Raw genomic sequence first — 23,215 nt, 5'->3', positions numbered from 1 at the left:
CTATAGATCAGGAATTCCTTGAGCCCCCAGATAGTGGGGCTTGCTGAAGCTCTGTGGGTAAAAAAAGGCAAACCCATAGCCAGCACAGGTATCTAACCCCGTGAGGATGAACTGCTGAGACTTCTAGGACAGAGGAGGCCCAAAATAGTTCACTTGCCACTAAATAGCCAGTTGGAGATGAAAAAGTTTTATTTTCCAACTCAGCAAGTTCCAGAACTCCTGGGCCCTCTGTTCCATCTATATTTTCCTTGAAAACTGTCTGGTTCATTTATGAACTTATCTCTTTCTGATAGTCTTATTATATGCAGCTAAATCCAACTAGCTCACACTTTCATCATTTTGTCTCAAGACCTCTTGGTACAAACCCAAATATCTTAGGTACACACTCTAACTTCCAAGTTACCAAATATTTATAAAATATTTCAACTCTACATAACACAAATATCCATTTTCTTTCCAGCTTCTTATTTAGCCTTCTCATGCCCACCATTCAAGTGCCAAAATCAATGCTATTTTATTTTTCTTGTGTCTATATCCTACTACTGATACCAATTTCTAATACCTATTAGATACTAATTTCTGTTGCCAAAATCTACTGCCACAAAATGCTACATGACAAACATCCAAAAATTCAGTGGCTTAAAATAACAGTAATTGATTATCATTGATCAGTGAGTCAGCTGAGAGTTGGCAGATCTCAACTGAGCTCAGCTGGGCAGCTCTGCTGATTTAGGCTGAGCTTGATTAGGACTAATGGGCTTCATTCTATGTATTACTCATCTTCCTCCTAGAACCAGTGGACTAGTCATCAGCATGTTCTGCTGCTTCTAATGACATAGTATGAGATAGCAAGTTTAACCACATAAGTGTTTTTAAGCCTGTGTTTGCAACGTATCTACTACTATTCCATTAGCCAAAGTAAGTAATGTGGCCAAGCCTAGAATCAAAAAACGAGGAAGTATGTATCACCTACATAAATGGGGAGGGGGAGAACAGTGAATTTTTTTGAGCAATAATCTAATCTACCACATATGCTATTGCGGAATTTTAGATCACCTCCAAAGCGTAAAGTCATCAGGTAGAAAGGACTGGGAATTAGAAAGGCATAACTTCTCAGAGCAATACCAGAAATCTAGAAAACAACAGAATGCCTTCCAAATTCTGAGTGAACTGATTTTAAACCTAGAATTCCATATCCATCTAAACCACCAGGTAATTATAAGGCTAGAATAAAGACCTTTTGAGAATGCAGAGTCTCAGTTAATTTACCTGCCGTATACCTTTCCTCAGGAAATTAAGAATAAGATTCATCAGGGAAAAAAAGGGACTAAACCAAGAAAGAGAAAGATGAGGAATTCAGGAAACAGGAAATCAACATAGGAGAGAGATGAAGGAAATTTCCAGCATGTTACGACAGGGAGGTTCCATATGTTTCCTAGAGAGTGAAAAGATCAATCTAGAGCAGAGGAATGGATGACTCTGCAGTGTGGGGAATTTAGTTGTGTGGAAAAACATAAAAAAATGCTATTGTGGATAGTGGAGAAAATCAAGTACAGGTACAATGAAAAACTAAGCTAATGAAAAAAATGGCACAGTTAACTCTAGGAAAATAAGAAAGATGTATATTAAAAGAATTATAATCATAGTCCACTATAGTTCAGCTGCAAACAATATTTCATATTATGATGGTCATAAAAACTGTATTATAACTATATTGGGAGAATGGGAAGAAGAAAGTGAAATCCTTATCTACCATAATAGAAAGTCACTAGGTAAAATTAACATTGATAAATCAGGAAAAAGCAATATAATACATATTATTTAGCAATATGGAAGAGATGTATTGGCTCTGGAAACTGGATATAGAAAATACAAAAGATGGGACATAAGACTGCAATTTTTTGTTACAAGTTCCTTTTATTGATATTTGATTCGTTTGAAAAATTTTGTACATATATTATTCTGATAATTTTTTTAAAGGCCCAAGGAAAGGTAATGCAATAAGCCTATATAATACTTTGGCAAGAGCAAATTCCATGTTTTATCATTTACTGAATAAACATTTATGCTTGGTTCTGGGCATCAAAATAATGATAAATATCACACAATGTTTAGTCATTACAAAATAGTTTTGCATACATTTAGTCTTCTGATTTAATTCTTACAATTCTGTGAGGTTGATACAGAAGCAAATTTACCACAGTGCTAATGAATCTTAAACTTCAGTACCCCTCACTAAATGGACTACTTCCTAACTCCAGGAAATGGGCCTAGCAATATGTTCACGTCATAGATTTTTGCAAATTATACAAAAAACAGCCTTCGTTAAAATGACTGTTTCTTTCCACTCCAACTTCCAAGGCATCAAATTTCCCCTGATGTGGCTGTGAGCATTATTTCTAAACAAAAACATTTGTACCCACCCAATGTCTATTCACAATTTTGTATTCTTCTGTCTAAAAAAGGCTCTCCTAAAGAGTGTAAACTTCATAAAACCTGAATTCATCCCTGGATAAGTATATCTACCCCATTTTACAAATTGATAAATAAAGTTAATTTGCTTTGCCCAAGTTTGCACACTTGGACTTAAACTCAGATATTTAGATGTCCAAATCCATTTTCTTTCTACTAGTCCACGACACATCTCTAAATGGTAGAAGAAAAGTTAAAAGGCATTAGTTCCTTTTCTGGGAAAAATCAAATGTGAAACATGGGTATAAAGGGGGCAAACCTGAGCCATCGAGGTTCATATGTTGTTCTGGGTAACAGGTGGTAGTGAAAGATATAAAAGGAAAGGCCACAGAAGACAAATCATGATGACACCTAATTGTATCTTCAGCTGGTTCTGCTAGTGGTTGGAAAGCAATTACACTAAAGTGCCTCCTGAGAGACACAGTCCGCTTGAAGTAGGAAGAGAACATTTCCAGGTGTCTGTCTGGCCTTGGAGAAGAGATCCTGGTACTTCTCTGGGAAGAGCCTGAGGCAGGTTGAAGTCAGAGGTCAAGAAATCAAAGACTAGTGGAATTGGGAGAGACGTTCAGGGGCATTCACCCAACTCCTCAATGAGAGGAGGCAGAGCATAGTGAGAGGCAGCACATGTTGTGGTTAAGAGCATGACTTAAACTTGGCTTCTCTCTGTGGAAGCTGTATGACTTCAAGCAAGTTATTTAATCTCTATACCTCGGTTTCTTCATTTGTAAAGTAGGGATAGCAAAATGAGTCCATATTCCCTTATCTACAAATCAGAATCCATAAACATAAAATTACTTCAAAACTTATTTGGTGAGAAGAACTAAAGTGAACTCATTTGGCAGAAAAATCTAACCCAATTCATGTAAAGGTATTTATTTCATTTCATGTAAAAATTCACATACTTCACCATAGAAATATTAATGTATTTGATTATGAAATACAGTCCTATGGGAGTATTTTCTAACATAAAATAGATGTGTCATATACCTTTGTAAAATCCAAAGAATTTTTTTAAAAATCTGATCTCATGGCTTTTGGATAAAGGCCTGTGGAACTTAAGTGCCTATCTCATCAGGCTGCCGTGAAGATTAAATTATAGTAGTTCCCCCATATCCATGGAGGATATGGTCCTAAACCCTCAGTGGATGCCTGAAATCCCAGATAGTACCGAACTCTATATATACTATGTTTTTCCCTATACATACATACATATGATAAACTTTATAAATTAGGCACAGTAAGAAATTAACAACACTAATAATAAAATGAACAATTATAACAACATACTATAACAAAAGTTATGTGAATATGGTTTCTCACTCTCGAAATATCTTATGATACTGTACTTTTTCACTTAAAGGAAGCATTTTTACGGCTTCTGTTTGGCTTATCTGAATTGTCAGCAACACTACTCTTGTGCTTTGGGTCATTATTAAGTAAAATAAGGGTTCCTTGAACACAAGCATCGCAAAACCATGACTGTCGATCTAATAACCAAAATGGCTATTATCATGACTAATGGGCAGGCGGTGCCTACAGCATAGACAAGCTGCTCAAAGAGCTGATTCACATCCCATTCTGATGGCACGGGATTGCGTGAGATTTCATCACACTGCTCAGAATGGCATGCAATTAAAAATTATAGATTGTTTCTGAAATTTTCTGAAATTTTCCATTTAATATATTCAGACCACAGCAGATAACTAAAACTGCAGAAAGTGAAATGACAGATAAGGGGGACTATTGTCATAATATAGGAAGAGTACTTTGAATAGTGTTTGGCACAAAATAAGTGCTCTAGACAGGTTTGCTGTTATTATTGGGAAGCCCCTCTATAAGTATATACCTGGAAGATGTTATCTGGCATTTGTCTGACTCCTAGAGAGAATTAACTTCTTTATGAGATCCCAAGTTTAAATGGACGTTTCTAATCTAATCTTATAGGCTGAAATTTGCCTTCCTCTAACTTCCCCCACTGGTCATGGTTAGATTTCAATACAGCTTTTGCAGATGGCTATTGTATCTCCCCTGGTTGTATCTCCCCTTCTCAGCATGGTTAATTGTTCATTATATATTGCTCCCAGACCAACCTGCTAGCTCTCCCACTCATACACTGCAGTTTGCCAATATATCCTTTCAGAGGAAGTGTCCAAAATAGGCCCAGAGGTCAATATGGATTCCCATCAGCATAGAGTACAGTGCACATTTTTCTGTCCTCCAGACTGTGAAAAACAACTGTGTGAAAACAGAGTGAGATGGGAGATTTGAAAAAAACGTAATCAAGGCCATCACAGAGTTTCATTAGAAAAACATACTAAAAAATTCTATTTCAAAGCAATTTTTTTTCTAGTTTCCCTGAACTAAGATGGAAAACAGTGAGCAGCCTAGACTGATTGAAATGCAAGAATCAAACAGTGTACAAGTAAGGTCATCGACATTATGCCAATTCATTTACTGTGAAGTACTACAAACAGCAAGGCAGGAGCCTGTTGTGGAGGTCACGGACCACATTCCACAGTCCAAGAAAAGCGAATGATATTCCAACAGAAGGAGAAGAACAGAGCTAAATAAAACTCTGACAAGTATCAGCACCAATGTACAGTGAATTACAGAAAAACAAGAGGACACTGCTCCCTCTGGTGGGCACGGCTAGACCCTTCCTCATTTCTGGCCTTGACCCGCTCTGATTAAAGAGAATCCAAGCAAATAAACCCAAAGGAGGGGAAGAAATCCATTTCCAGGGAGGGCAATGTGATCACTAACTCAAGCCGAGATGGGAATAGTAAGAAAAACATTCTTCTCCTGCAATGGACAACGTGTCTACCTACAAAGCATGCCTGGAATTCTAGATGCCTTTGGAGTCTTGGTAAAGACCCCCAAGAGCTAGCTGGTGGGTACATGGGGATTTGCTATTCTATCTTTTCTACTTTGTGTATGTTTAAATTTTTCCATAAAAAAAATGTTTTGAAAAATAAGCAATGATAACTTTTTTTAAAAATGTTGACAGTAATTGAATCTGTCCTCCTTTCCCCCATACTCTTACTTTTAAGTCAGAAGGTACCATCACTAATAAACTTGTTGAGAAAATGTTGGTGATTTTTGTGTGGATGTATTAGGTCATATAATTAATATGTTATATATCTAATAATTGAACAGGGAAATAAACTATTTAGACAGAGTTCTGATGCTGAAAACTGTGTTCAAAGTTATGCTGGTGAACAAAAGCCATCAGCTTATTATCTAGCTAAAGGCAAGGATATTAATAAGTCTGAGAATCTCTAGTCTGGTTTTACCTTTCATCCACTGAAAAATGGATTTGTGGTCATGGTCTTCAGATTCAGATCAAACTCAGTACCAGAACTACAGAGATGAAAGAGTAGTCAGGAAATTGATTAGGTGAATAAAATTTGACCTCCAATTCACCTTGACTCACATAAATGCTTTGAATAAATAGGCTGCGAATGGTTTGTATATGAACACTGGGCTGGAGGCAGAGCCTCCAGTGTACCAGAACTCCTGAGCATCATTTCTCATCTTGGCCCTGCCATTTACTCCAGCCACTGCTACAAACAACCAGGTCCACATAGGCTTGGACCAGCTCAACAAAGGTGTAATCTGACAGTACCTCAGTCTACAATATGAACCTCTAAATTTTGCTCTAGGGCTTCCCTGACACCAAAATCTGTGATGCCTGTGGAAAGAGTCCTGGCAGTCACACATGAACAATCCAGAAGTATTGAGAAATTACTACTTTGGATCCCTTTGGAGAGAATGTTTTAAGTGGACAGAAATAAGGACCCCATTGCTAGTGGTAATTACAGATCCAGTAGCAACACAATTGGCTCTCACCTGCGATGAAGTACAGGTGAAAGAAAGAAGCTTTGGGTTATGTGGTAGCTGTGCACTTGAATAACATGGAGGCAATAATAATTATAAGGAATGGGAAATTCGTTGGCTTTTGTGGACTGCTTTGGAAGTCTCAAAAAAAGAAAATGACAGACTCAGGGTAGCCAACAGTCAACTCAAGCACACTGAGAACTTGTCAAGGACTCCATGGCAATGTTTAATAAACTTTATCCCCTTCAGGTACAGGAATACTGTCTTTAATATTAAACCAATAATTTAGCCATAATGTGTCAAAGACAAAAAGAGACAGAATAACAGAATACAAAGCCTCAACAGGTCTCCCCCACCTCAAAGTCAAGGCCCTTCTAGGAAAACTTTAAGATGGTAAGCCTGGGACAGGGTAGATAAGTCTGAGAATATTGAGTCACTACATTGATTTTAACGATCTAACAGCAGAACCAGCCCTCTTCCCCTTGCTAGCAGAGAACTTCACCCTGCCAGGAGACCATGAAAAGACCTCACATGAAGCCTGCCTTGTAATGTGGGGGGTTTTTTTTACGCCTACAGCACTTGGTATTCCTAGGTAGTCTCCTATCCAAGGACTAACCAGACCCAACCCTGCTTAGCTTCCGAGATCAGACAGGATCGGGCACATTCAGGGTAGCATGGCTGTAGTGTAATGCGGTTCTTATTTTCTTAAGTTTCTTAATGCGTTTCTCAAGATCCTTTCCTATCTCTACTCACTGTCTCCACGATAACTAGAGCCAGGTTTTGGCTTAAACAAGAGGGGAAATATACCCCTGCTACAGTAGGAAATAGTTTAATGAAGGCATCAAAGGCCCTGGTTAATTCGTGTAGGCAGGAATCCGGACATGCCAGGGGCAGGAGACCTTGAGGATGTTGCACAAGGGTTGGCGAGTGGATAGCAGAGAATTTATTGACATGGGAGTGTTCTTCCTTGATTTAAACTGTCCTGGCAAGGACACCTGGAGCAATCCACTGCAAGGATGGATTCTTGAGGCTTGGACAAAATAATGGCCTACAAAAAATAAAGTTCAGTTGCTACAACTTCCCTGCCATGGCTCTGAGGAAGAATCAGAAAGCTCGGACAAATGAAAATATTAGAATAGACTTATTTTTTCTTTATTATTCATTTAATTGTAGAAAGTGTTCATTAGGAATTAATAGAGGCGAAAAGTAATTTAAATTTCTACGAGCATTTATGTTTCTAAAAGTTTGTAGGAAACGAACACAGATGCCACTTCACACAACTGAATAAAATCAAGCTCTTTGTTTTTTGTCATCATCATCATCGAATGACCTGCACTTGCAAATATAGCATGGTTTAATCCTTAAACAGTGATAACAAACTTAAAATTATTTTATTGTGGTAAAATATGCATAAATTAACCATTTTAACCGTTTTAAGTGTACTATTCAGTGGCATTAAGTACATTTACATTGTCGTGCAACCATCACCACCACCCACGTCCAGAACTTTTCCATTAACCCAAACTGAAACTCTGTACCCGTGAAACAGTAACTCCCCTTTCTCTCTTTCTCCAGCTCCTGGAAACCTCTATTCTACTTTGTCTCTATGAATTTACCTATTTTACGTACCTCACTACTATGATTAGTGGACTCAAACAATATTTTTCCTTTTATATCTGGTTTATTTCACTTAGCATAATGTTTTCAAGGTTCATCCATGTTTTAGCATATTTCATCGTTTCATTCCTTTAAAAAGATGGACATTCCATTGTATGTATATACCACATTTTGGCTAACCATCCATCTACTGATTGACATTTGGGTTGTTTCTACCCTTTGGGTTTTGCGAATAATGCTTCTATGGACATTGGTGCACAACTATCTGTTCGAGTCCCTGCTTTCAGTTCTTTGGGGTATAAACCTGGAAGCAGAATTGCTGGATCATATGGTAATTCTGTCTAACTTTTTGAGGAATCATCAAACTGTTTCCCACAGCAGTTGCACCATTTTACATTCCCACCAGCAAAGCACAAAGGTTCCAACTTTTCCACATCTTTACCAACACTTGATACTTTTCTAAATAAATAAATAAATAAATAGATAAATAAATAAATAAATAAATAGATGATGGCATCCTAATGGGCAATGTGTAAAAAATTTAGAAAGTTTTGACAATTATTTCTTCAAATATATTTTTTGATCCCTTTTCTCTCTCCTTTCCTTCTGATACTTCAAATGCACATGCGGCATCCCATCTGATATTATTCCATAGCTCACTGATGCTTTGTTTTTTCAGTTTTTTCTCTGTATGCTTCAATGTAATTTCTTTTTCGATGTCTTTATGTTCACTGTTCTTTTCTTCTTTAGTGCCTAATGTATTATATCCAAAATGCTTTTAATTTATTCATCCAAAATGCTTTTAATTTTGGACATTTTATTTTTATCACTAGAAGCCTGAGTTGAGTCCTTTTTAAATCTTCCATTTCTCATCTCATCATCTTTGTGTTCTTCCTTCATCTTTGAGAAGATAGAGCATATATCTATCTAATAGCTGTATTAACATTCTCATCTGCTAATCCCATAGTCTCTGTGATTTCTGAGTCTGGTCCTTGTGACTAATTTTTCTCTTGATTATTGGTTTTATTTTCCTGATTTTTCACACATCTACAAATTTTATGTTGGATTCTGGATATCATAATTTTATATTGTTGGGAGCCGGACTTTGCTGTATATCTTTAATAAGCATTGGACTTCTTCTGTTGGACTTTTACTTGAAGATGAGTCTTATCCTTTCAAGGTATGTTTTTTGCTCTTCTAGTGTGGGCTAGAACAGCATTTATTTGACACTTCAAAGTATTGCCTTTCTAAGATTTCTACTGAATTTCATGTGCATTCAGCAAGATCTCTTCACTCTGACTGGAGGAAACTCAAATGATTTTCAGCCCTGTGTGAACTTTGGTTATTGTTCATTTATCTTACAGCGTAATCATAACTATTCTTTCCTTGGAAGTTGTTGTTGCCCAGACTTCTGGAATTTCGCCTTAGTCCTGAGCAGATTGGTATTCAGACAAAGACTCAAGGCAATTCCTACAAAGATTTCTTCAGCTCTTTTTGCATAGCTCTCTCCTCTCAGGTACTCTGCCATGCAAATTATAGTTACCTTGGCTTCTTGAACTACAATATCTACTTAACTCAGTGGTATTGCCACACTTTGTATGGTTTCCCCTCTCTGATTCACAGCCTTGGAGCTACCTACAAGCAGAAAAATCTATGCAATAGTAGGTCTTGTTCCTTGTTTTCCTTTTCTCGGGGATCGCAATCTTGTTTGACTCTTGTCCAATGTTTGAAAACAATTATTCCCCAAATTTTGTTTAGTTTTCTAATTGCTTACATTCAAAAGGTAATTTCGGACTGAATTACTCCCTCATGGCTAGAAGAAGTTCTTGGAAAATCATTTTAATAACTTAGCTAAAGTGTCAGCTCAGGAACATCTTGTTGTTAGGACACTGTCCTCCACAATACTGTATATATGTACTAAAACAACAGCTGGTATATGGTGCCCATGTCCCCAGGTCTAGCAACACTGGTCTAAGAAATGTGAGGTGAAAACAGGACTGCCTCTCTCCACCATCACTCCTCCCTACCCAATTAAAAATTTGTGTTCCCCATGCCCATAATTTTAGATTCTGCTGAATTAATTACCTTTCAGGTAGAATGTTTCCACTAGAGGAAATGGTAGGGATACCACTGAACTTGAGGTATGTCTACTACCTGTTAATTTTGGGCTCCTCGTGGCAGTAAGCCAGCAAGCAAAAAAGATGTTACTATACTGGCAAGAATAATTGGCTCTGATTACCACGAAATGCTAAAACTGCTCTTAAATAATGTGTGCAGGGAGGAGTATGTCTGGAACACAGGTGATTCACTGAGACATCGATTGATGATTCCATGATGATTCCAGTGATAATGAAATGGGCAACTGCGGCAATCATGGCCTTACAAAAAACCAAAGGCTCAGACCCCAAAGAGAAGGAGGTCTGAGTCATCCATCAGGAAAGCAACCTAGGTCAGCCAAAGGATTGGCTTAGGCTAAGGGAAATCTGGATCATATAGTGAGAAAGGGAAATGATAAATATTAATTATGGACTTAGGACATGTTGCAGCAGCAAGGAATGTAACTTCTACTAACTTTCCTGTATTAAATCTTTGTAGGGTTTGCAGCTACTTTTTGAAGACAACTCTGAACAGACTGGACTTAATGCAGAGCAAGAAAGTTTCTAAGAATTCAATAAAGGTTGACTTCTATTGGAAACCTGCTGTTTTCAAAATATATCTCAAATTCTTTGATGCTCCTTCCTTCAAAAGGTGAAGCCTAATTCCCTTCCCTTGAGTGTAAATATAGTTAGTGACTCGCTTCTAAGGAACAGAATGTGGTAGAAGTGACAGTGTATGACTTCTGAGATTAGATCATAAAAAGCATTGTGATATCTATCTAATGATCAATGTCTATTTATCTACCTATCTCCTTCCCTCCTTCCATTCCTCTCTCTCCTTCTCTCTCCCTCTTATTACTCACTGGGGGAAGCCAGTTGCCATGTCATAAGGACACTCAAGCAGCCCTAATGTGAGGCCCATGTTTGGGGGAACTGAGGCCTCTTGCCAACAGCCATGTATTGAGCCACCTTGGATATGCATCTTTCAGCTCTAATCAAGCCTTCAGATAAAGGCAGCCCTGCCCTGAAATACTAGCTATGATATCATGGGAGACCCCAAGCCAGAAGCACCCAGTTAAGTTGCTCCTAAATTCCTGACACACAAAAACTGTGGATAATAATAGTTTGTTATAAAACACTAAATTGGGGGGTAATCTATTATGTAGCAACAGGTAATAACACAATACTTCTGCAGCACTTTAGATCCTCTTGTTGGACTCTTAACTGTAGCCACTGCTGCAAGTGACCATTTCTGCAGAGCTTTGACCAGCACCCGGGTGTAATCTGAAGCATCCCACCTCAGCCATGCTGCAGACCTCTAGCTTCCTACACTGGGAGTTATCTAAGGTGTAAGGCATCTGAAACAGGCCTTCCAGCACTGACACAATGAGAAAGAAACTAATAGATAAATGCTTTCCCTTTCATCATGCAGGTGTTAGGTTCTGAGGTGGCTTTCATAAGACTTCAGAGAAAGTTCTAGGAGGTTTCAGTATTAGTTGCTCAGTTATATCTAACTTGTATTTTTCTTTTTACCCTACTCTTTATTATGAAAAATTTCAAACATGTACAGATGTTAAAAGAATTTTATAACCAAAATCCATATACACACTGCCTAGGTTGTACAATTAAAATTTTACTATTTATCACATATCTATTCATTAATCTATTCCTCTATCCATATACTAATCCATCTTATTTTTAAATGCATTTCAATGTAATTTGCAGACAACAGTTCAATTCTTTGAGCATGTATATCATTAACTAGAATCCAGTATCTGTTAACGATTTTTTATATTCAATGAAACATATTCAATGAAACCCACAAATCTGAAGTGTACCATTCAATAAGTTTTGAAAAAAAAATGTACCTATGTAACCTAAAGACTCTGAAGATAAAGAGCATTCCCTCATGCCTGTTTTCTGTCAATTCCCATTTCTCCAAACACACCCACATAAATCACTTTGATTTTTCTTCACTGTGGATTAGTTTTGTCTGTTCTAGAACATCATATAAATGGAAACATAGAGTACCCTTTTGTGTAAACTTCTTTCACCCAACATGTTTTAATATTTATCCATACTGTCTTATCAACAGTCTTCCTTTTGATTGCTGAGCAGCTCTCCACTGCATGAACATACCACAGTTCTGTTAACATGATGGTTCTAGTTTTTGACTATTGTGAGTAATCCCGCCGTGAACATTCTTATACAAGTTTGTTTGTGTACAGATATTTCCATTGAGTAAGCATCTAGGCATGAAATTGCTAGGTCATAGAGATATGTGTTTAGTTTTATGTGAAACTGCCAGATCTTTCCAAAGTGGTCATATCATTTTCCACTTTTACCAACAATTTATGAGATCTCCAATTGTTCCACATCCTCACCGACATTCTTTGTAATTTAGCCATTCTAGTAGGCATCGAGTAGGTATCTCATTATAATTTCAATTTGAATTCCCCTGATAACTAGTAATATGGAACACTTTTTCATGTGCTTATTGGTCATCTGTGTATAACGGTGCAATCTTTTATTGGCTTTTCCGCCTTCCCTGTTTCGCTCTCCCATTCCTCAATCATGGTATCTAGTATTATTTCTCAAATAAATTACCTATTTAGGACCCTGCTCTTGGCTTTAATTTAGAGATATCAGGCTAAGATATCGGAAAGAGCTGGAGAGCTTAGATGGTGCAACTCCATCCCCATCTCCATCATGTGAAAATAGCAAAGGGGATGCATAGCTCCTTTGGTGAAACCTCGCCCCTTACAGGTTAATAAGTGTGCTTCGTCATGATTGGCGGAGGGGTGGGGAGGCCAGAAATGTATACCTCTGACTAGGAGTGTTCTATATTGACCACATGCAGATAAGTTTCCATATCCTTCACAATTAAAGAAAACTTATGTCTTTTAACTCTCTTCTGTCATTGTTAGAATCACTAAGAGGATCATTCACACTGAATACAAACACAAAGGACAGCGGTCTAAGAAACAGGCAGAGAAATGGCTATGGAAACAAAATGCCTCTCCCATTCATCGCTTGGACTTCACATAAAACCCAGGTGAACTTCCAAATGGTGGACACCATCTTTCCTCCACACCCAGAGTTCCCTGAAGCACCTCATGACTCTCCAGCATCCAGGCATAAGAGAACAACACTGAGAGAGAAGCCTCACTCTTTTAGACTGCCCTATGCTCGTGCTCCTCGCTAAGATCTGGGTTTTCTTGCTACAACAACAAAAATACCAAAAACAAATAAACAAACCCCTTAAAGTTTAATTAAGGATTCTAGCCTTGATACAAAACTACCACATAGAATCCTAGAATAGTGCCTGTACATATTCATTCAATAACTTTTGGTTGAAAAAAATAATGAATGGATGCATATTTAAATAACAGTACAAAACAGAATGTGGCAAACACGTACACAAAATGAATCATACAAAGAGCCAGTTCCGTAAAGAGGTCCAAGTTTGGAAGAGGAACGTGCACACTCTCCTCATAGCCCACTGGTCTGGGGGTGACCAAACCCACAGCCTCACCACTCCCCACCATGCCTGGGAGACCTGAACCAGTACCAGAGGCTCCGAGGAGGCCAAGGAAACACAGGTGGTAATGAACACAGGTTGTGACAGCTTGAGAACCAACATGTTCTCACTGCTCCAGTCTTCAGAAAAAGGGACAGACCCCACACCACAGACTATAGCCACGATGCCCCTCTCCACAGTCACAAAGCCACCAAAAGGGAGCAGGAAGGGATTTGCCCCTCCTGAAGGGCCCAGAAGCAGCCTCCGCCTGGGGAGCAACCAACGGTAGCTTGGAAAGTGATTCTCGGGTAGAGAGCTGTGAGGCCTTGCTGAGGAGAAAGTTCTAAAAATCTGGGGTGTCAGGTGATGGCTAGGGCAAAGCACCCGTAGAAGTGATGAGTGGAAAGCATGTCATCGTCTCAGTAGCAGCATTAAAAGAGGCTCAGGTAATGAGGGTGGAGAAGATGGAGGAAGGAGGAGGCTGTGGAGGAGGAGACAGAGGTGGAGAAGCCAGTAAGTGAAGAAATGGATGTGTCCAAATTGAGATGTGCTGTAACTGTGAAGTACACACTGGACTTCAAAGACTTAGTACGGAAAAAAAAGAATGTAAAATATCTGAATTATTATACTGATTACATGCTGAAACATTATTTTTGGTATACAATATTAAATAAAATATAATTTACAGGTTTCTTTAAACAGAAGAAATCAGTAGGCACAAATGGGCATGAACAATATGGGAGATAAACAATCTGAACAGAGCTTTGAAAGGTTAAGTAGAATTGAGCTGGGTGGGAGGAAAGGAAATAGCCTATGAGAGAGGACTCAGCCCGTAAAGACCGGAATTCTTTCCGATAACTTTCGTCAGAGATGAAATTAACCTTCACTGCAGCATTGAAAAGATCGGAGACACTGAAATCAGAAGATTTAAGTTTAGAAACCCCTTTCATCATTGATTAGTGTTGGACAAATCAATAAATCTGAGACTCCAACTTCTCATCTGAAAACAGGTATCAGAAAAACTCTACCTCACACAGCTGTTAGATAATTACCTAAATTAGATAATGTGTTAAAGAGCTTCGTTATAAAGCTCTTGAAATATATGATTCTTACTTCTCCAGTATTTCGGTATTGACACACTTCCTAACAATTTATTTCATAAGACCTGTGTTACTCCTTCAATGCCTGTGTGTAGTCAGTGAGGACTGTGTATTTTAATATATTTTCATAGACTTGAAAATATCTCGCTCCCCTTCTAAACACGTACCTATTCCACAGATATCATGGGATAAATGTCACCTTACAATGTCAGTCATGTCACTTCCATGTAATTTCCATTGTATCAGCTTTGAACCATTTTCAAATCCTCACTCTCTCAGCCGCCCTTCTATATAAATGGTGCTCAAACTTCAGAATGTATTCTATCTATTGGCAAACAGTTGATGAGCAGATTCATGGACCTTGCCCTTAGATTCTGATTTGGCACTCCAAGGGATTCTGATGTCAGTGATCCATGAACACCTCTGCAGAGGCTCTGACCTCTGGTGTTATGCTTACCTCTGCCAGTGACAGGGCAGTCTCTGCCTCTGCTAACTGAGTCCACAGAAAATTCCCAGACAGAGGGTAGTTTGAGCTAAGCATCCAGGAGAAGCCTCGAGGGCAGGTCATATCACAGGCTAGTCACCACTGGGGTCTACCTTCTTCAATTTAACTTAAGAAAGACCCCACAGCCCTGGGAATGAGGTGCAAAGTCACCATCGGTAATACGAGTCAGCATTATTGAAATAGCTGAGGACAAGACTCTTTAGTTTGCTTTTAGAAAATGTTTAAATACTAAACTGTCTTGCTGTTCTTCCTGACCCATTGGTCAAAGTCCCCTAGGTCTTATCTTTGTTCATTAATACAAACAACAACAGTAATAATAACCCCTTATATTTTGTAGTATGATAAGAGAATCACATAATTTCAAAACCAGAAGAAATCATTGAGATTCCCTCATTCAACGATGTGAAAAGCAGATGATGTGGTGACAAGGCAGAGAATCCTCAGTCCAGGGTTTTCTGCTAGAACTTTATAAAATCATTTCATGGCTTTAAATCATTAATCTATGTCTTATCTATTCCCCTGCCTTCAAAAAAAAAAAAAACTGAAAATGCTCCCCAGAAGAAAAATAAATCACAAGCAACCAACCAAATCATACTGTCTGATTCATAGGGTGGCTTATGGGCTGACAACTGCCTGAGGCTGGCCCTGCACAGGCTCCATCTCACCTGTGTTACAGCTACTGTACTTAACCCTTGGGGCAAGTCCCTCTCCTCTATACTAAAATTATCATCCTGAATAATTATGAACTGAAATGAATAATAATGATTACTAGAAAAGAATTGCTGATGATAAAGTTTTCTTTTGTTGGAATTTGTGCATATAATTTTGCCAGTAAAACAAAAAGTAAAAAATAATAAGGTATTTCAATACAAACATGTAAAAATAGTGATTTTGTTCATTCCATTTATGTATTTTTAAAGGAAAAAAACTTATACCTACATATTGCTCTGTCACAAAAATGAATATTACGATTAAATAAGAAGAGCAATAAAAATGAATAAAGCTATCACTCAATTTTAAAGCTATCACTCGTCAGTAATATATTTTATATATGAATTAAATTTGCTTACCAAACAAAAATATTACATCTTACAGTTTCATCGTTTTAAATTTTAAACACAAAAACTCCAGTAGTCATATAGACAACAGAACTAAAGTAAGTAAAGTTCTGTTTCTCCATCTTTGTATTCGTTGTGCTACAATTGTTTATTTGGACTCTATTGTGTAAATGCAGGGATATGTGTATCCCAGAGGTTGCAGATACAAACTGCATCGAAAGCAAGCTGGAATTACTTTAATCTGTTACAAGTTTATTCTCCAAAGAATGCATGCATTGCAGTCAGTGGGCACAGGTCAGGGACAGGAGGACAGTTGTATAACTAGGTACTAATTTAACTTCCATGTAAAATATAACTACTAAGGAATAACTGATACAATGTTGTAAATTTTAAGATTATATATATGTTTTTATACATATACATATACATGTACATATGCATATACATATACATAGCAATTGTTTATAACTTAGACCAACAAAGATAATTTATAATAGAAGTTCTAACCATTGCAAAAAAAGCATGAAAAATAAAGAAAAGGCATAGTTATTGGACAGGAAAAAAGTATCTTTTTTTCACAGATAACATTGTTGTATTAGAAAATCCTAAGGACTCTATCCCACACAAACACAACATGCTATTTGAACTAATAAGTTGAATTTAGCAAGGTCATAGGATACAAAGTTACTATACAAACTCAATTGCATTTCTGTATACCAGCAATGAACATTTGGAAAATGAAGCCTATGCAAAGGTTTTACACAGATGGCAATTCTCCCCCAAATTGATTCATAGATTGAACACAATCTCAATCAAAATTCCAGTGGATTTTTTAAAATTTGACAAGCTGATTCTAAACTTTTTATGGATATGAAAATAACCTAGAATAATGAAAGTTTTTTCAAGACTTTCTATTAAACTATAGTAATCAAGACAGTGTACTAATAGCAAAAGGATAGACATGTAGATCAATGAGACAGAGACAGTCCAGAAATAGATCCACAAACATATGGTCAAGTGTTTTTCAGCAAAGATCCCAAGGCATTTCAGTGGGAAAAAAGGATGCTTCAGTAAATGGTGCTGGAAAAATTAGATAAGCATTTCGAAAAATGTAAGTATTGACCCTTATCTCATAGCATAATCAATAACTCAAAATATATAACAGACAGCATGTAAAGTGAAAACTATGAAACTCTTAGAAGAAAACCTAAGAGAAAATCTTTGCAACTTCAGTATAGGCAAATATTTCTGAGACAGGACATAAAAAACACAATTAAAAATTTAATTGGTAAATTGGACTTTTAAAAAATTACTACTTCTGCTCATCAAAAAACACTATTAGGAAAATGAAAATGAAATCACAGAATGAGAGAAAATATTTACAATACATATATCTGACAAAGAATTTATTTGCAGAATATATAAAGGACTAATACAATTCAATCATGAAGACAGAAACCAATAAAATATAGGCAAAATATTAAAAAAGACACTTCACAAAAATGAATGACCAAAAACACATGGAAATACCCTTATATCGTTAGCCATTAGGAAAATGCTAATTAAAACCAAAATAAGATACCATTCCACAACCACTAGAATGACCAAAATGAAAGAGACACAACTAAATATCAGTGAAGATGTGGACACCTGAAATTCTCATGCATTGCCCAACAGGAGTGTAAAATGTTACTGGTACTTTGGAAAACATTTTGACAGTTTCTCAACAATTTAAATATATACTTACCATATTACCCAGAAATTGCATTTCAGGTATTTATCCCAAAGAAATTAAAATATAAATCTACACAAAGACTTGTACACAAATGTTCATAGCACACACACACACACACACACACACACACAGAATGTTCATCAACAGGGTATATCTACATAATGAAATAAAACTCAGGAATAAAAAGGAAGAATCCAGTGACACATGCAACAACATAGATGAACCTCAAAAGCACTATGGTAAATAAAAGAAGTCTTTTCCATTCCATTTACATGAAATTCAAGAAAAGTCAAACTTTTCTATAGTAACAGAAAGCCTATCAGTGGTTGCCAGGGGGTGAGAAGAAGGGGATATTAATTGAACAAGATATAAGGAAACTTTGAAGGGTTATGGAAACATTCCATATCTGGATTGAGGTGGTGCTTACATGGCTACATACATTTTTCAAAACCCATCAAACTGTATTTAAAAATGGAAGTATTTTATTACACATAAATTGTACCATAACATTCATTTTAAAAACAAAAAGTCTCTAAATGCTCGACTAGCTGTCCATTGTAACCTGGAGAGTGGGCTTGTAAAAGCAGCATCTACTTTACAGAGGGCCACCCCCGATCCCCTGCCCCACCAGGCAAATATGTACTTGGCTCCTAGACCATCGTGTGGTCTCTTTCCATTGTGTGGTGGAAAGGACTAGCCCCATATGAACCCCAACATGAGATCTGGACCAGAGGCAGACATAAGGCCTACTCTATGCTCCCCCCACCACCCCACTCCCCGCCTCAGATGCCACTCAGTTTTCTGAGAAAAATGAGGGGCACCGCCTCCTAAGTAGAAAGCTCAGCTAGTCTCAGCAGGAAGCCACCACGATCCCCAAAGGAGTAAACAAGAAGAAGCATGCCAGTAAGAGAAGATACCCCCGTCCTGCTTTATAACTCACTCATTCAGGAATAACAGCCATCACTTACTGATGACTCACTCTGTGCCAAACACTGTGGTGAGAGTTTTCCGTGTTATCTTATTCAATCCTTTTCATAACCCTAAGTGTAACTCCAGTCATGCCAATTTGGAGAGGAAAAAGCAGAAAGAAGCAGAGAGCCTAAGGAACCATCCCAAGCTTTCAGAGCTAGTATGTATGGCAGAGCTGAACCCAAGCACACAATGTCAAAGACTGTGCTCTTAACCGCCATGCTGCCTCTGCTGCTGAACTAGCTCTGCTTCTGATCGCTCTGCCCCGCCTTCCCCTCCTTGCCCTGCCCCAAGCGCACAGAGTTGGGGACAGGCTCAGAGGATGGTGTTCAGAACAAAAGGGACCCAGGCCCAGAACACAGAGTCCTGTTCTCACTGTTCCAGCTACATCAAGAGTACCCAAAGTTCAGAATCCTTATTAAGTCATTTTCTCTATAATTCAAATACAGAAGTACTTTTAAGAGACACACAGCATTCCGGCTATTCTCAGAGCTATAAATGTGTAATTTATGGGGAAAATGGAAACTCTGTGTCACATACAAATTGAGAACTATTTGAAGAAAGGGGAAAAATATCCCATCGTATTGAATCACGGGGGAAAATAACTACAGTATATCATCCTAGTAAATAGAAATGTAAAAATAGCTTCTGTTTGGCAGTTCACATTAAATGTTGATGAGGTCTTGAGTTTATTTCAAGTATTTTTCATTAAGCATTTGCATTTTTCATTTTTACAACCTGATAAATTCTCCCCATATTAATCTCAGGTCAAATAATTTTAAATGCCAACTTGAAAAAAAAACTAAGATCCATGTGCTCAACTCCCTTTAAAAAGAAGAAATACAAGGCAACTGTTCTTTGAAAACAGACTATCATGGCATAGAGGTCATTAGTCACTAAATAATAAGATCCTTAAGGGTGGGGCCCACGGCTGATCTTTCTTTGGCTTGCCCAGAGCACCAAGTTCAGTGCAGGGTGGACACCTCAGTTTTCTTTGCCCAACACTTGTTTTTTTTTTCAGGAGGCAGCAGTCCTCTTCATTTTGAAAACTGCCCTCCACCACTGAAACCTCATGGTCAAGTGAGAGCAGCCAAACCGGGCATCCTGACCACATAGGTGAGAAAGCCAGCCAAGCTGGGTCTCTTGAGTCCTTTCCCAGGATTTTAAAAATCTAAACTAAAGAAAGACACAACTGGCAACATGTGAGCCCAGCAGCTGCCAGCAGCTGTGTTCTGGCTGAGTGAGTCAAGTCAGTCTGAGAGAAAGAGCCCATGAGCCTTGAACACCCTCAGCCGGGCTTGCTCCCCCAGCCACCCACCTGGAGCACCCCAGGGGGCTGGTTGCATGTGGGATCACAAGTCCTACACAAGGCACTGTCGGTCTACCAGGACTTGTGGTTGACTCTCATTCTTCTCAAATCTGAGCTGATACCACAAAATCAAAGAACTTAGCTGCCTTTTAAAATCAATCAGCCATACTTTCCAGCTTCTATTCTATCTCAGGTACCCTGTGAGGTATTGCACAAAATTCATTCCTTTTAATCCTCACAACAACCCTATGGAGGAAGGTACTATGTATTATTATCCCCTATTTTACAGATGAGAAACAAAACCAAACTGGAGGTTCAGTTTTTTGAGATCTTAAGTAACTTGCCCACATTTACACATTCACTAGCCTTTTCCCACGACTCTGAGGGCAACTCTAATACTGCATGGTCTAAACTGGACACCTTCCTGACTATTCTAGTGTAGGCATGAACTATAAAAACGAAACAAACTAAAAGCCTGATGCAAATGTTCCTATGTTTTAAAAAACGGAGCTAGCAAGTAGGAAGCTGAGCCCAGCGTCTGGAGCTTACCCAGCAAGCCCGTCCACCTGGAAATTTCATTCGCACCCAGATAGTGATCCTCTATGGGGGCACCAGGCAGGGCAGCTGAGGGTAGAATTAGGGAAGAGCCTCAGATTTCTACAGTATGTGCCCTTTTAAAAATATATTTTCCATTGTGGTAAAATATACATAAAACTTACCATTTTAACCCTTTTAAAATGTACACTCCAGTGGCATTAAGTACATTCACACTGTTGTGCAACCATTACCACCATCCATCTCCCACACTTTTCCATGTTCCCAAACTGAAACTCTGTACCCATGAAACACTGACTCCCTGTTCTCCCCTCCCCCCAGCCCCTGGCGGCCACCATCCTACTTTCTGTCTTTATGAACTTGACTATACTGAGTATCTCGTATAAGTAGCATAGTTATATGCTTTGACTTCTCAACTCCTCCAGGTATTTACTGAGATCGACTATTTGCTCAGCACTGTGCTAGGCTTTATGGGGGGGAATATATATAATATGAGCTCTGATTCCTGCCACTGAGATCATTATAGTTGAGCTGTAAAGGCAAGGCTGGCTTCTAAGAAACAATATGTAGGTGCATGATTCCAATTTAGAGGACAGAGGAAATTCAGATGAGAGAGGTCCTTATAAACTGGTATAGTCTAAGAAGTCTTCATTAAGGGTCATGACTTCTTATGAAGGAATGAGAATGAGGTTTGGTTGGAGAGAGCAGTTTGTGGATTAACGAAATCATTCACAAAACCAGGCAGGCTGTATCGTCCCAAGGAGACCCAGCAAAAACCAATGGACCACAGCATTCTAACCTGGTTTCTCTGAGGACAGGATGATAAACTCTAGATCTGTAAATCAGACTTCTGCTGGTACCCCCAAGTCACTCATACAATGGCTTACCTTTGTTCTCACTGCAAAATAGACACAAAAGAAAAATCAAAGGTTTTTATTGTTGTTATTCTTTATGATTATCTCAGAAAATAGCCAAACCATCCCTTTTGGACAAGTTCGCCTTTTTCCTTTGGCAAAAGTAGTAGGAACTTCCAAAATTTGTCTGACCATCAAGGTCAGGTCACATCAACCCTGACCACAGCTGGGGACACAGGCCCCTGGAGTTGTGTTGAGATAAGCCTCCAGATGCTCACTCTAACCAGTTATACTAGTCCTTAAAATAGCAGTATGGAATATAATCCCCAAACCCCCACCCCTGCCAGCACTTTTAGCAAGTGGCCAGTGGAGCAGCACCGGACAAACCTGTCTGTGCAGGGTCATCTCCCAAGTCTCTTCCCATGTCTCTTACCACCTTGGCTAGGAACCTTGGTCGGTGAGTAAGAACAGGAAGATCTGCACTGCTGTCACTCACATTGCCTTGTGTTTTCTGTTCTTCCTTTTATCACCCCCTCTCTTTCTTCCCTTTAAAATGTGGTAGTAAAAAATCTTAGTTCCTACATTTAGACATAAACATTCCTTGATGTCCCAAAGCACATAGGTTTGATTCTCACTGTCCCTTCAACTGTGTATATGTTAACAGAAATTGCAAATGCATGGCTAAGTAAATCAGCCAGCGAATGCGCCATGGACCTTTACGAGGCATTTCACAACCCTAACAGAAGAAAAATATGAAATACCTGGATAACCTGCAAGCCCCCTCCACAATCATAGGCACGTAGTAGCTTATAGTGACTGGATGCACATAAACAACAACAAAATACAGGATGAGGGACTAGTGGGTTCCAAAAGGGGACTGAAATTCTGAGGTCATTTCTTATACTACTTCTTCCTAATAGCTCTAAGAAACAGAAATCGATGTCTAATGCCTCTGAGAATTCCCATAGAAAGGGAGCCATTTCTTTCTGCTACCAGTGTTTCCCTCTCATTCCTGGAAAAGGTCATCTGGGGAGCACTACTCTCTAGAGCTGAGTACCATCGGAATATTGCCCTTTGAGCAGAAGCTCTGTCTCCTCAATGACACTGATGCCAATAAAAGACATCAGGAGACGTGAGAACTACAAACATCAGAGTTACTACCCATTCTCTTGTTTATTATTTTCTGCTACATACTAAACAGTTTGAATCTTAAAAATATCTCAGTTCTGGTCCACAAGATTGCAACAGTCCAACTGGTCTACCTATCTCTAGTCTGTTTATTTTTCAAACGCATCCCCTATGTTTCCCCAAAGTGGTATATTTAAAATATAAATCTTACTATATAACTCACTTGCTTAAAATTACCTCCAGAATAAACTCCAAGTTTAGCTTTGTTTCAAGCAAAAAGGACTTACATCTGTATATAATTACAGTAAAGATGTCAAGTTGCAAAGACAAGTTAAAATTTTCACAACTCTCAAGCCAAAAGTCAACCAACAAAATAAACATAAAGTCTATATTAACATTTTTCTAACCTTATATGACAGAAAATGATGGAAAATGGGTCTGAAAATGGGTTAGAAAATGA

At 38.3% G+C, this 23,215-nt stretch overlaps 1 pseudogene; it reads right to left on the bottom strand.

Annotated features, from left to right (window-relative positions):
- Window positions 1–6,876: 6,876 nt before the first annotated feature.
- On the bottom strand, window positions 6,877–6,995 carry LOC120612615 (uncharacterized; annotated as a pseudogene).
- Window positions 6,996–23,215: the final 16,220 nt, after the last annotated feature.

This window comes from Pteropus medius, unplaced genomic scaffold, assembly GCF_902729225.1.
Source record: "Pteropus medius unplaced genomic scaffold, Ma_sr-lr_union100, whole genome shotgun sequence".
NCBI lineage: Eukaryota > Metazoa > Chordata > Mammalia > Chiroptera > Pteropodidae > Pteropus > Pteropus medius.
This window is presented reverse-complemented; position numbering and strand designations above follow the sequence as displayed.